Source organism: Mesoplodon bidens, assembly GCF_964165515.1.
Source record: "Mesoplodon bidens genome assembly, chromosome: Y".
Lineage (NCBI taxonomy): Eukaryota > Metazoa > Chordata > Mammalia > Artiodactyla > Ziphiidae > Mesoplodon > Mesoplodon bidens.
In genome coordinates, this window is record NC_138180.1 from 14,520,572 (window position 1) to 14,536,727 (window position 16,156).

The 16,156-nt window shown below is 33.9% G+C and overlaps 1 pseudogene across 1 annotated transcript in view; it reads left to right on the forward strand.

Annotated features, from left to right (window-relative positions):
* LOC308609739 (ubiquitin-like modifier-activating enzyme 1) overlaps positions 1-16,156 on the forward strand; it is a 45,579-nt pseudogene that overhangs the window by 16,561 nt on the left and 12,862 nt on the right. The window contains exon 3 of the transcript in view: positions 12,268-12,433. The product of the transcript in view is annotated as a ubiquitin-like modifier-activating enzyme 1 (transcript). The remainder of the gene's footprint in view (positions 1-12,267; positions 12,434-16,156) is intronic.

Sequence of the window (16,156 nt, forward strand, 5' to 3'; positions counted from 1 at the left end):
GCCATTGAAAAGTTGATTGGGATTCCATTGAAACTATAGACAGCTTGAGGTAGCATGACCATTTTAACAGTATACATTCTTTCAATTTAGAAATATGGGATAGCTTTCTATTTACTTGTTTCTTCTTCACTTTTTGTGAATATCATATTTTTAGGTGTACACATGTTTTTGTCTTCTTGCTTAAATGTATTCCTAAGATTTTATTGTTTTTGGTGCTGCTGTAAATGGAAGTGTTTTCTTTATTTTTCTGTCAGCTATTTTCTAGTTAGTGTATAGAAATGCAGCTAATTTTGTATTTTTATTTCATATCCAACAACATTACTGAATTCATTTATTAGTTCTAACCGTTTCACGGGGTTTTTGGTGGAGTCGTTAGGATTTCCTTCATACGTAATATGTCATCTTCAAACAGAGACATTTCTTATTCTTCCATTCCACTTTTGATCCCTTTTATTTCTTTTGCTTGCCTAAAGGTTCTGACTAGTGTCTCTAGTATTATGTTGAATAGGGGTGGTGATAGTGGGCATTCTTTATTTGTTCCTGTCTTAGAGGAAACGTTTTCAGCGTTACACCATGAATATGATGTTAGCTGGGACCTTGATAATATATGACTTTTATTACATTTAAAATGTTTCTTCTCTCCACAGGTAGTTGAAAGCTTTAATCAAGAAAATTTAGAAAATTCTTTCAAACATATCTTCTGCATGCTATTCGTGTCATAAATTAAATTTATTGATTTAAAAACATTAACTGCCCTTGCATCCCCAGGAATTATCCCACCTTATCATGTTGAACATTTTATTGTGCTATTGAATTAGGTTTGCTAGAATTTTGTTGAGAATTTTTGCATCTATATATAAAAGGATATTAGCCTGTATGTTCTGTGGTTTTCACTTGTTTGTTTGTATGTTTGTTTTGTTTTCTTTTGTTTTGTGTTTCCCTTGTTATTTCCTTATCTGGCTTTGTTATTCAGGAAAATGTTGGTTATGTAAAATGAGTTTGGAAATGGTTCCTCTTTTGTAGTGATTTGGGAGAGTTTGGGAAGGACTGGCAATAAATCTTCATTAAATGTTCAGTAGAATTCACCAGTGAAACTAACTGATCCTGTGCTTCTCTTTGTTGGGAGAGTTTTGAATACTGCTTCAATTTTCTAAGTCATTATTTGTATGATCAAGATATTTTTTGTTTGTTTGTTTTTTGCTTCTTCATGATTGTCTTGCTTCATTTTATATAGGAGTTGTTGGAGATTTATCCATTTGTGTGACCCGGTTTTTTATCATCCTTTATAATGATTTATGTGCTATGATGTCAGTGGCAATTTCTCCTCTTTCAGTTGAAGATTTATTTATTAAGCTCTTTTTTGCTCTTTGTTAGTCTAGCTAAAGCTTGTCAATTTTATTATCCTTTCCAAATACCATCACTTGCATTCATTTTCTCCTAATTATCTGATATTCATTTTATTCATTTCCATTTGAATCTTTCTTACGTTTTCCTTTTATTACTCGTGCTTAATTTGTTCATTTTTCCTAATCCTTCAGGCATAAGTTTAAGTTGTTTATTTAAATCATTCCTTTCTCTTAATATAAGAATTTATGATTGCTAAAAATAATTCATTCTTTAGACTGATTTTTCTACATTCCCAAAGTATGGGTATATTGTAATTTTTGTTTATCTGAAGGTAGTTTCAAGTTTCCCTTTTGAGTTCTTTCCTGACCCATAGATTTTTCCAGTGTGTGCTGTATAATTCTACATATTAGGTTTATTTTTTTCACTTTTTCTATTGTTATTGATTTCTAGCTTAATAACATTATGATCAAAAATGTTGCTTAATGTGGTTTTCATCTTCTTAAATTTGTTAACGCTTGCTTTATATTCCACGACAGCATCTATCCTAGGGAATGCTCTATCTGAACTTAAGAATAATGTGGAATCTGATTCTGTTGGATGGAACTTCTATATAATTTTATTGGGTACATTCAGTGTCTTTATCAATATTCTAAGGTATAAAGTGAGATAATATAGTCCCTTACCATTATTAGTTTTACTGTTGATTTCTCCTATCAGATCTGTTGATGGGTAATTTATATATTTGTTTAATCCTGCAACGTTCAGTACATATATATTTACAATTATTATAATCTCTTGATAAATTGATCTATTATCATTGTATACTGACCTTCTTTATCAATTGTGAACTATTTTGACTGAAAGTCTGTATTACCTGAGATTGGGGGAGCCAGTCCTGCTCTTGTTTGGAAACTGTTTGGACTATCAGTTTCTATTCCCTCACCTTCAGCTTATGTGTGTCCTTAAAGTTAAAATTGCTCTTGTAGACAACATATTGGTTTTTTTTATCATTTATATGGTAATTTAATTGTTTTACAATGTTGTATTAGTGTCTGCTGTATAACAAAATGAATCAGCTATAGGTATACATATATTCCCATATCCACTCCCTCTTGCATCTCCCTCCAACACTCCCTATCCCACCAAGCTTGGTGGTCACAAAGCACTGAACGTATCTCCCTGTGCTATGCAGCTGCTTTCCACTAGCTATCTATTTTACATTTCGTAGTGTATATATGTACATACGACTCTCTCACTTCATGCCAGCTTACCCTTTCCACTCCCCATGTTCTCAAGTCGATTCTCTACATCTGCATCTTTTTTCCTGTGCTGTTCCTACCTTCATCAGAACCTTTTTTTTAGATTCCATATATATGTGATAGCAAAGTGTTTTTCTTTTTCTCTTTCTGACTTCACACAGTATGACAGACTCTAAGTCTATCCACCTAACTGCAAATAGCTCAATTTAATTTCTCTTTATCTCTGAGTAATATTCCATTGTATATATATATGCCACACCTTCTTTATTCATTCATGTTTCGATTGACACTTAGCTTTTTCCCTGTCCTGGCTATTGTAATTACACCTGTAATGAACTGTGTGGTCCATGACTCTTTTTGAATTATGGTTTTCTCAGGGTATATGCACAGTTGTGGGATTGTGGGGTCATATATTAGTTCTAGTTTTAGTTTCTTAATGACCACCATACTGTTCTCTATAGTGACTGTAACAATTTACATTCCCATTAACAGTGCTGGAGGGTTTCCTATTCCCTACACTCTCTCAAGAATGTATAGTATATTGATTTTTTGATGACGGCTCCTCTGACTAGTGTGAGGTGATACCTCATTGTAGATTTGATTTATATTTCTATAATGATTCATGCTCAACATGAAAGGTTGAGCCAACTTTCATGTGTTTTATTGCAATCTGGGTATCATCTTTGGAGAAATGTCTATTTAGGTCTTCTGCCCATTTTTGGATGGTTTGTGTTTTTTGGTTTACAGCTGCATGAGCTGTGGGTAAATTTTGGAGATTAATCCTATTTCAGTTGCTTCATTTGCAAATATTTTCTCCCATTCTGAGGGTTGTCGTTTCGTGTTGTTTATAGTTTCCTTTCCTGTGAAAAATTTTTGTTTCACTATGTCCCATTACTTTAATTTTGTTTTTATTTCCATTTTTCTAGGAAGTGGGTCAAAAAGAATCATGCTGTTATTTATGTCATAGAGTGTTCTGCCTATGTTTTCCTCTAAGTGTTTGATAGTGTCTCACCTTACATTTAGTCCTTTAATCGATTTGTGTTTATTTTTGTGTATGGCGTTAGGGAGTGTTCTAATTTCATTCTTGTACATGTAGCCATTCAGTTTTCCCAGCACCACTTGTTGAAGAGGATGTCTTATCTCCATTGTATATTCTTCCCTCCTTTATGAAAAATAAGGTGACCATATATCTGTGGGTTTACCCCTGGGCTTTCTACCGTGCTCCATTGATCTATATTTCTGTTTTTGTGCCAGTACCATACTGTCTTGATTACTGTAGCTTTTAGTATAGTCTGAAGTCCAGGAGCCCGATTCATCCAGCTCTGTTTTTCTTTCTCAAGATTGTTTTGGCTATTCGGCATGTTTTTTTTTTTTTTTCCATACACACTGTGAATTTTTTTCTTCTAGTTCCCTCGAATATGCCATTGGTATTTTGATAGGGATTGCATTGACTCTGTAGATTGCGTTATGTCATACAGTCATTTTCACTATGTTGATTCTTCAAACCCAAGAACATGGTATATATCTCCATCTATTTGTATCCTCCTTCATTTCTTTCATCAGCATCTTATAGGTTTCTGCATACAGGTCTTTTGTCTACCTGGGTATGTTTCCTTCTATTCTATTTGTTGCAATGGTAAATGAGAGTGTTTCCTTAATTTCTCTTTCAGATTTTCCATCATTAACCTATTGGAATCCCAGAGATTTCTGTGCATTAATTTTTTATTGTGCTACTTTACCAAATTTATCGGTTAGCTCTATTCATCTTCTGGTAGCATCCTTAGGATACTCTATGTGTAGTATCAAGTCATCTGCAAAGAGTGACAGCTTTACTTCTTCTTTTCTGATTTGGATTCCTTTTATTTCCTTTTCTTCTCTGATTGCTGCGTCTGAAACGCCCAAATCTATGTGGAGAAAGAGCTGTGAGGGTGGACAGCCTTGTCTTGTTCCTGATCTTAATGAAAATACTTTCGGTTTTTCACCATTGAGGATGATGTTTGCTGTGGGTTTGTCATATATGGCCTTTATTATGTTGAGGAAACTCCCCTCTATGCTTACTATGTGGAGAGTTTTTATCATATATTGGGTTTGAATTTTTTCGAAAGTTTCCCTGCATCCATTGAGATGATCATATTGTTTTTCTCCTTCAATTGGTTAATATGAAGTATCACGTTGATTGATTTGCATATATTGAAGAATCCTTGTATTCTTGGAATAAACTCCACTTGATCATGGTGTATTATCCTTTTAATGTGCTGTTGGCTTCTGTTTGCTACCATTTTGTTGAGGATTTTTGCATCTATATTCATCAGTGATATTGGCCTGTAGTTTTCTTTTTTTATTATATCTTTGCCTGGTTTTGGTATCAGGGTGATTGTGGCGCCATAGAATTAGTTTTGGAGTGTTCCTCCCTCTGCTATATTTTGGAAGAGTTTGTGAAGGACAGTTGTTAAATTCTCCAAGCCAGAAGGGACTGTCAGGATATATTTAAAGTGATGAAGGAGAAAAACCTGCAACGAAGATTAATTTTTTTTCCTATAAGTGAGATTACACCATTTTTGTTTTTATTTGTCTGATTTACTTCTTAAGTACTTCTTACTTCTTCTTTCATCATACTTCTTCTCAACATCTCTTACTATTAGAGATGTTGACTTAACATAGTGCCCTTAAGGTGCACCCATTTTGTTACAAAGGCACCATTTTATTTCTAGTATGCCTGAATATATTTTTATTGTGCCACTTTTTTTTCCTGCCACACAAAATAACTTGCTGGGGCACATTTCCTTTATCCATCTATTCAGGCTAAGTGTGTAGTTATCCTGGTATGGCATTTGAGAATGATGGTGCAGTGTACATGGTATTCAGGTGTTTCTTAGAGTCAGCATTTTTCCTTCCATTTTATAAATAACCAAAGATTTTGTTCTGGATGATTTGGTAGTTCTAATTTTTGGTTTTATGAGGAACCTCCAAACTCTTTTCTAGAGTGGCTACACCAAACAGCATTCCCAACAAGAGTGTAAGGTGGTTCCCTTTGGTCATGCCTGCTGTCTTCTCTTTTTTGATAATAGCCAATCTAACAGATATGAGGTGATATCCCACTACTGAGGTTTTGCACTTTCCTTATGTATGTTGGATATTAGCCACTTCTAAGGTACGTGTTTGTAAATATTTTATACTATTCTATAGATTGCCTGTTAATTCTGTTGATTGTTTCCTTTATTATGTAGGAATGTTTCAGGTCAATTTCACTTCACTTAACTTTTGATTTTGTTGCCTTCTCTCCTGCTGTCATTGTCAAGAAATTATTGCCAAGGCCAATCTTGAGAAGTTTGTTCCTTATCTTTACTCAAAGGCTTTGAAACATTTAGGTCCTATCTTTAATACATTTTCCCCAACATTATTGAGATAAAATTGACATATAACCTTGGTAATTATAAGGTACACAGCATGATGATTAGACTTACATCTATGTTGTGAAATAATGTGATAATAATGTTAGTTAATACTTCTATCACCTCACATAGTTACCATTTTTGTGTGTGTGCTGTAAGAACATTTAAGATCTCCTTTCCTTGTAACCTTGAAATATGCAATAAAGTGTTGGTAACTAAGTCACTATGCTGTAACTTAGATCCCAAGAATCTACATATTTTATACCAGGACATTTGTACTCTTTGACTCTCATCTCCTTATTTTTCCCAAACCCACACCTATTAAATACATATCAACTCTCTGTTTTGATGACCTCTGCTGTTTAGATTTAATAAATAAGTGGGACCACACAGTTTGTCTTTATGTCTCTGATTGTTTCACTAAGCATAATGCCCACAAGTTGATTTCATGTGGTCACAAATTGCAGGATTTTCTTTATATGGCTGTATAATATCCATTGTGGTAATATATACAGTTCTTAATCCGTTTATTCATTGATAAACAGTTAGTGTCTATGCCTTGCATATTTTGGTAAATATTAATACAGTGAACATGGGAGTTCAAATATCTCAGTAAAGTAACTGATTTCATTTCCTTCAAATATGTATATTCAGAAATGGAATTGCTAGGTTATATGGTGGTATTATTTTTAGTACTTTGAGGAACATCCTAATTATTTTATGTAGTGGTTGTACTAAGGTATATTCCCACCAACAGTCTGTAAGTTTTCCCAGTTTTCTACATGCTTGACTACACTTTTCTGTCTTTTCTTTTTCATAATAACCACTAGGAAATGTGTGAGTTGACATCCCTTTGTGGTTTTATTTTGCATTTCTCTTACTATTACAGATGTTGAGCAAATGTTCATGTGTCTCTTGGTCACTTGTAGGTCTCCTATGAAGGTAGTATATCTGCTAAGGTGTTCAGCCCACGTTTTAATTAGATTATTCAACTTTTTTTTAATTGAATCCTTTTATGTTTGGACATTAGTCCCGTAGCAGGCATGTTGTTGGCAAATCTTTTCTCCCATTCCATAGGAGAATTCTTATGCCTCCTGTTCAATGCCTCTTCACTCTGTTCAAGTTTCTTTTTGTGCAGAGGCTTTTAAATTTGATGTTGTCACACATGTTGAATTTTCCTTTTGTTCCTTCTACTTTTGGTATCATACCCAAAAGAATCATTGCTGAGACAAATGCCTTGGAGATTTTTTTTTCTGTTTAATTCTAGGCATGTTGTGATTTCTGTTCATGTTGTGTTAATTTTTGAATCGTCTAAGATGCATGTTCAATTTTATTGTTTTCCGTGTGGATATCCCGTTTTTCCAACAACACTCAGTGTAAAGTCTATTTTTACTCCATTGTTTATTCTTGTCGTCCTTGTCAAATGTTACTTGACTGGACATGGCTGAGTTTATTTCTGGGCTGTCAGTCCTATTCTATTGGTCTATTGTCTTTTTTATGCTAACTTCACACTATTTTGATTACCATAACTTTGTATAATAGTTTGAAACCAGAAAGTGAGTTGCAACCAGCTTTGTTTATCTTGCTGAAAATTGTTTTGGCTATTTTCAGGGTCCTTTGTTGTTTTGTACAATTTTTAGGATTGTTATTCTATTTCTAGGAAAATTGCCATTGAAAATTTATTGGGTTTCAATTGAAACTATAGATGGCTTTAGGTAGCGTGAACATTTGAACAGTATTCATTCTTTCAATTCAGAAACATGGGATAAGTTTCTATTCACTTGTGTCTTCTTCAGTTTTTGTAAATGTCATATTTTTAGGTGTACAGATGTTTTTGTCTCCTTGCTTAAATGTAGTCCTAACATTTTATTGTTTTTGGTACTGCCGTTAATGGAAGTGTTTTCTTTATTTTTGTGTCAGCTATTTTCTTGTTAGTGTATACACATGCAACTAATTTGGTATTTTTGTTTCACAGCCAACAACATTACTGAATTTGTTTATTAGTTCTAACAATTTCATGCGGTTTTTGGTGGAGACTTTAGGATTTCCTTCATACATCATATTTTATCTTCCAACAGAGGCATTTTTACTTCTTCCTTTCCACTTTTGATCCCTTTCTTTTCTTTTTCTTGCCTAATGCTTCTGGCTATGTATTCTAATATTATGTTGAATAGGAGTGGTGATAGTGGGCATTTTTTATTTGTTCCTGTCTGAGAGGAAAAGTTTTCAGCTTTTCACCATGAATATGATGTTAGCTGTGGGCTTGCTAATATATGACCTTTATTACATTTAAAATGTTTCTTCACTACACAGTTACTTAAGAGCTTTATTCAAGAAAGCCTAAAAAATACTTTCAAACATTTCTTCCGCATGTTATTCATGTTGTTAATTAAAAGCATTGATTTAAAAATGTTAACTACCCTTACATCCCCAGGAGGTATCCCACCTTATCATGTTGATCCTTTTAGTGTGCTATTGAATTTGGTTTGCTAGAATTTTCTTGAGAATTTTTCGATCAATATGTACAAGTATATTGGCCTGTAAGTTCTGCGTTTTTTTGTTTGTTTTGTTTTGTGATTCCCTTGTTATATCTTTATCTGGCTTTGTTAATCAGATAAATGCTGGTTTTATAAAATGAGTTTGGTAATGTTTCCTCTTTTTTTAGTTATTTGGTAGGGTTGGGAAGGCCTGGCAATAAATCTTCATTAAATGTTCAGTAGAATTCACCCATGAAACGATCTGATCCTCGACTTCTCTTTGTTTGGAGAATTTTGAATACTGAATCAATTTTCTAATTCATCATTTGTATGATCAAGACATACTTTTTTTTTTTTGTCTTCTTCATGATGGTCTTGCAACATGGTACATTGGAGTTAGTGGAGATTAATGCATTTGTGTGACCCTGTTTTTTAGCTTTCTTTATTATGATTTGTATGCTATGGTGTCAATCACAATTTCTCCTCTTTCAATTAAAGTTTTCTTTATTAAGTTCTTTTTTCTCTTCATTAGTCTAGCTAAAGCTTTGTCAATTTTATTATGCTTTACAAATACCAGCTCTTGGATTCAGTTTTTAAATAATTATATGATTATTGTTTTATTCATTTCCATTTGAAACTTTCATATTTCTTTCTTTTATTCTTGGAAATTAATTTGTTCCTTTTTCCTAGGCCTTCATGTATAAGGATAAGTCGTTTATTTAAGATCATTCTTTTCTCTTAATTAAAGAAGTTATGAATGCTAAAAATTCACTCCTTAGATTGATTATGCTACATCCCCAAAGTTTTGGTATGTTGTCATTTTTGTTTATGTGAAGGTAGTTTCAGATTTCCCTTTTGACTTCTTCCTTGACCCATAGATTTTTCCAGTGTGTGCTGTATAATTTTACATATTAGGAATTTTTCACTTTTTCTCTTTTTACTGATTTCTAGCTTCATAACGTTATGATAAAACAGGATGCTCAATGTGGTTTTGATCTTCTTAAATTTGTTAAGGCTTGCTTTATGTACCAAGGCATTGACTATCAGGGGGAATGTTCCATCAGCACTTAAGAAGCATGTGGATTCTGGTTCTGATGAATGGAAGTTCTCTATAAGTTTATTAGGTACCTTCGGTGTCTTTATTAATTTTCTAAGGTAGAAAGTGGGATAATATAGTTCCTTAGTATTATTATTTTTACTGTTGTTTTCTCTTATCAGATCTCTTAATGGTTGATTTAAATATTTGTTTAATCATGCAACATTCAGTACCTATATATTTACAATTATTATAACCTCTTGATAAATTGATCCGTTATTATTTTATACTGACCTTATTTATCACTTCTGAACTACTGTGACTGAAAGTCTGTATTACATGAGATTGGGAGAGCCAGTCCTGTTCTTGTTTGGAAAGTGTTTGCACTATCAGTTTGTATTCCCACACCTTTAGCTTATGTGTGTCCTTAAAGTTAAAATGGCTCTTATAGACAGCATATTCCTTTTTTTTAACACCTATATCGGAGTATAATTGCTTTAGAATATTGCATTAGGTTCTGCTGTATAACAAAGTGAATCAGCTATAGATATACATATATTACCTTACCCACTCCCTATTGCATTTTCCTCACACCATCCCTATCTCACACGGCTAGGTGGTCACAAAGCACTGAACTTATCTCCCTGTGTTATGCAGCTGCTTTCCACTAGCTATCCATTTTACATTTGGTAGTGTATATACGTCTATATGACTATCTCACTTCGTGCCAGCTTATCCTTGCCCCTGCAAGTGTTATCAAGTCGATTCTCTACATCGGCATCTTTATTCCTCTCCTGCCCCTACGTTCATCAGAACCTGTTTTTTTTCTGATTTCGTACATAAATCTTAGCAAACAGTTGTTCTTTTTTCTTTCTGATTTACTTCACGAAATATGGCAGACTCTAAGTCCATCCAACTAACCACAAAGAGCTCAAATTCATTTCTATTTATGTCTGAGTAATATTCCATTTTATATATATATGCCACACATTCTTTATCCATTCTTCTGTCCATGGACACTTAAGTTGCTTCCATGTCCTGGCTATTGTAAATAGACCTGTAATGAACTTTGTGTTCCATGACTCCTTTTGAATTATGGTTTTCTCAGGGTATAAGCACAGTAGTGGGATTGCTGGGTCATATGCTATTTCTAGTAGTAGTTTCTTATGACCTCCAAACTTTTCTCCGTAGTGACTGTAACAATTTACATTCCAAACAACAGTGCCAGAAGTTTCCCTTTTCTTCACACCCTCTACAGAATTTATTGTTTGTACCGTTTTTGTTGATGGTCATTCTGACTAATGTGAGGTGATACCTCATTGTAGATTTGATTTACATTTCTTTAATGATTCATGATATTGGGCAACCTTTCATGTGTTTTATGGCAATCTGTATATCATCCTTGGAGAACTGTATAGTTAGATCTTCTGCTCATTTTTGGATTCTTGTTTGTGTTTTTGGTTTGGAGCTGCATGATCTGTTGGTAAAATTTGGAGATTAATCATTTTCAGTTGCTTCATTTGCAAATATGTTCTCCTATTCTCAGGGTTGTCTTTTGGTCTTTTTTATGGTTTCCTTTGCTGTGCAAAAGCTTTTAAATTTCACTAGGTCCCATTTGTTTATTTTTGTTTTTACTTCCATTTCTCTAGGAGGTGGGTCAAAAAGAATGTTGCTGTGATTTATGTCATAGAGTGTTCTGCCTAAGTTTTCCTCTAATTGTTTGGTCATGTCTGACTTTACATTTAGGACTTTAATCCATTTGTGTTTATTTTTGTGTATGGTGTTAGTGAGTGTTTTAATTTCATTCTTGGACATGTATCCGTCCAGTTTTCCAAGCACCACTTGTTGAAGAGGATGTCTTATCTCCATTGTATATGCTTGCCTGCTTTGTCAAAAATAAGATGACTATATGTGAGTGGGTTTATCTCTGGGCTTTCTATACTGTTACATTGATGTATATTTCTGTTTTTCTGTCAGTACCATACTGTGTTGAGGATTGTAACTTTGTAGTATAGTCTGAAGTGCAGGAGCCTGATTCATCCAGCTCCGTTTTTCTTTCTCAAGTTTGCTTTCGTTATTCGGTGTATTTTTATTTCCATACACATTGTGCAATATTTTCTTCTGATTCCCTGGAAAATGCGATTGCTAGTTTGATAGGCATTACATTGAATCTGTAGATTGATTTGGGTAATATAGTCATTTTTACAATGTTGATTCTTCCAACCCAAGGACATGGCATATCTCTCCGTCTGTATCATCTTTCATTTCTTTCATCAGCATCTTATAGTGTTCTGCATACAACTCTTTTCTCTCCCCGGGTATGTTTATTCCTATTCTTTTTGTTGCAATCGTAAATAAGAGTGTTTCATGATTCAAGGGGAGTTCAAGTTGTCTAAAAGCCTACATGTAATTTGTAGAAAGGATCTAAACTTCAGGTATACCCTGAGGTATGTCTTTGCATCTATGGCCCATGGTGCCATTTAGGGGATGTCTATTCTGGAGGGGACCTATAGAGGTGGTGTTTAGGGACTGAGGGGAGGGATTTGGATGTCTCTTTGGTGGCATATCATTTTGCGCCAGGGCTTAGGAATATTTGGTGGATGGTCATTGGTGGCCATGTTTCGATAGCACATGGTATTTGCAATGTTCTCCAAAGGGAGGTGGATTTGGGTAAAATTGGAGATTTCTAATCAAGGCAGGATTTGAGGAATATTGTTTAAGTAAGGGTCCTAGTACAAGTGTTGGGTTCTTGCCAGAATGACTTTTGTGACCCAAGTTCCATTATAGGGTCCTTCAAGCATTTGGAGATCTGTGTCAATAAGATTCGATTCATCGGAGATCACTTTTCTCGTAAAGATAGTCTTCAAATCAGGCTAAGAAAGGATACTGGAGATAGTCAACCAGGATCTGGAGAGAAACAGGGTACCATTAGGACTTCATTTTCTATAGTTTTACTACCATTCATGAACATATGGCGTCCTTCTTGTCAGGAATGGAGAAAGAACAGTTGTGCTGCTGGGACACAGATATTATCATGCAAAATTACATGCATTGGTTATTCATGAGGGAGAGTATAGTCCCAATTTAGAGAGGCTCTATTTAGGACAGTTGTACATCTATCATGAAGAGTATGGCCTTTGCTCATTCATGTACATAAACTATGTATAATTTTCCCTAACGGGTTATAGAGTTGTGAGCCTTGTGTCTAGCGAAGAAGTACATACTTCTGTATATGAGGAAGGGAAAGCCTTCTGGTCCAGTATGTCAGTTACCTGCAAAGTTTCTAAATGAAAAATCCAGCATTGTTCTCTCCCAGCTGTGTGATCACAGGCAATTTCTTTTCAGCATCCATTGGTGGTATGAAGGTGATGATAAGAAGAACAGCAAATACTTACATGATCTTTACAGTGTGGTGAATGTAAGTCTTTATCAGGTGTCATAATACACCAGGTAATTTAATAGTATTCCAGCTACTAATGTTAATTAGGTAGTATGTACTGTGTGTCACACTCTTTTTTAAGCCCTTTATTCATATTTAGTCATTTAAACTCTACCAATGGGGAAAGGTACAATCATTATCCTCATTTTATAGATGGCCCAGAGAAGTGAGGTCCCTGTCTTCAGGTCACACAGCTGATAATCATGGAAAGAATTACTGGAAGGGTCCAACACTTCTCTTGTGCCAACTGCGGGCTGGAACACGAAAGGATCATTGTTTCTTCCTCAGAAAGGACAGCTAATGAGTTATGTCAGAAGATGATAGTGTAAGGCCCTCCAAAAATTCTTTACATTACAAACCTACAAAGTTGTCAGACTCAACTTTTTCAGAACTCTGGAAATTGACAAAATTTCACAGGAACTAGGGAAGTATTTACGTGTTGAAAAATGACTGAATCTTGGTAAGATCAGCAAGCTCTAGAGACTTTAAATGGTCACAATCCCATCCTCCTTTTTTCCAGCTTAATAATAGTACATATTGAAAGAGTATGCATTCCTTTTGCATCCGAGTAGCCACCAGAAGGAGAAGAACAAAGTGAGAATTCTTTCAGAACCTAATCTCCAAAGATTTATCATTATCTGACGTGACTGAGATGTTCCTTGGAATTCTGCGTTTGCAAGACTGGCTATATTTGACATAATTTGGACGTCACCCAGTTCGAATGTACTTTGACATGGGGAGTTGTCAAAATAATTATGGGGGCAGAAAGAAAGTTGTAAGAATTAATGCCAAGAAACATCCCAAATTTGATGCAAAACATCATTATACAGATTCGCCCAGCTAAACAAACTCAAAGCAGGTTAAACTCACAGAGATCCATAGCAACACATATCATAAACTACTGAAAGCCAAAAACCAAGAGAGAATTGTGAAAGCACTGTGAAGCAACCCATGGCATGTAAGAGATTCTCAGTTAAACCAAAAAAAAAAAAAAAGACTACTCATCAGACAACATGCAGGGCAGAAAACACTTCGATACATTCATAGTGCTAATAGAAAAAAAAAAAACCTGTCAACCAAGAATTTTATATGCAGCAAGACCATCTTTTGAAACTGAGGACAGGATTAGGACAATTCCAGATAAGCACAAAACGGAGAGGATTTATTGCTAACTATCTGCCCTACAAGATGAGATAATTCTTGGAGAGAGTCCAAACTAAAATGAAAGACACTTTGATGATAACTCAAATCCAGAGAAAGAAAGAACATCAGTAAAAGTAATTATAAAGGTAAATACAGAGGATAATTTAAACGATTTTTTTGTATGATTGTAGTCTGAATAATAGTCCCCCAATATGCCCACATTTTAATCCCCAGGACATGTATGTTATTTTATGCAGAAAACTTTGCATATATGATTATATTAGAGTCTTCAGATGGGAAATTTTCTTGGGTTACCTTGGGTGGATCTAATCAAAATATTTCTTATAAGAGGAATGAAGGATATGTCGGTGACAGAGGACAAGTTAATGTGATGACAGAAGTAGATAATGAACTGATGTATTTGAAGGTAGTAGAAGGGGTTACTAGCCTAGGAATACTGGCAACCACTAAGCAAAAAAAAAGGGCAAGGAAACACATTCTCGCAGCAGAGCCTCCAGATGGACCCAATCCTGCCAACATATTGACTTTAGCCCAGTAAAATGGATTTGGGACTTGTAACATGTAGTATTTTAAGAGAATAATTTGTAAAGTTTTAAACAATTGAATTCCTGAAAATGTGTTTCAGTAACAATAGTAAACTAATGCAGTTAATTTTTTCTCTTACCTGATTTAAAACATTACTCCACAGGAAAAAAATTAATTGGTGCTGATGTATAAAGTGTATAAAGATGTAGTTTATGATAAGAACAACACAAGAAAAAGGATAAACTAGATAAAAGAAAAAATTCATATTTTGAAATTAAGTTGGTATTAATGTGAACTAGGTTGTTAGAAACTGTCAGTTTACTTTATAACAACCTAACTCCAGAGCAACCACTAATAAAATGGCTCTAAAATGTATATAGTAAAAGAAATAACAAAAAACCATAAAAGTGGTACACTAGAAGATGTCCAATTAAAAAGCAGATTGTAAGTATGGATTTTTTAAAAACATGACCACGTATATGTTGTTAAAGAGACAAATCTTAGTGTGAAACAAATAGATTTTAAGTAAAATGTTGCAAAGATAAGTCTCATGCCAAGAAAAATCGAAAGAGAGTTATAGTGACTATACTAACAACAGACAAAAAAGATTTTACATAAAAAAATAATGAGACAAAGGACAGTATATATTACTATATTATTATATTAGATTAATAATATATTATTGATAAAAGGGTAAATCTGTTGAAATACACAAGAATTATAAACAAATGCTCACCTAACAAAAAAGTTCCAGATACCTGAATCAAAAACTTACAAAATTTGAGAGAGAGATAAATAGGTTCAACAGCATATCCAAATGAATGACAAAATATATGATCACCAAGGGAAGAGAAGACCTAAACAAAACTATGATTTAAACCGAGTGCACTTAACAGACATGTACACAACATTCCTCCCAAGAACAGAAGAATACAATTTCCTTTCACTTGAACTAGGAATGTTCTCCAGGATAGACTTCAAGTTATGCCATAAAACAAGTGTCAATAATTTAAATCACACCAAATTTTTCTCTGACCACAAAGGAAAGAATAATGGGCATCAGTAATAGGAGGAACTTGTGAAAACTTGTAAATATGTGGAAATTAAACAACGCATTCCTAAGTAATAAAAGAGTCAAACAGTGTCCAAGAGATATTAGAAAATACTCTGAAGTGAATGAAAATGTAAACACAACATACCAAAACATGGGATTCGGCAAAAACAGAGCACAGAGGAATATATATATATATATATATATATATATATATATATATATATATATATATATATATATATATATATATATATATATATATATATATATATATATAATACATTATATACATTTGTATAGTTTTCTCCATGTCTCTTTTGCAGTTTATTAAATATTTATTAAATATGGGTTTATAGTTTTATCAAATTGGGAAAATTTCTGCCCACATGTTTTTTGAAAATATTACTTTCGGAGCTCACTGCCATACCATTATCTCTTTCCAGAACTCCAATTACATGAGTAC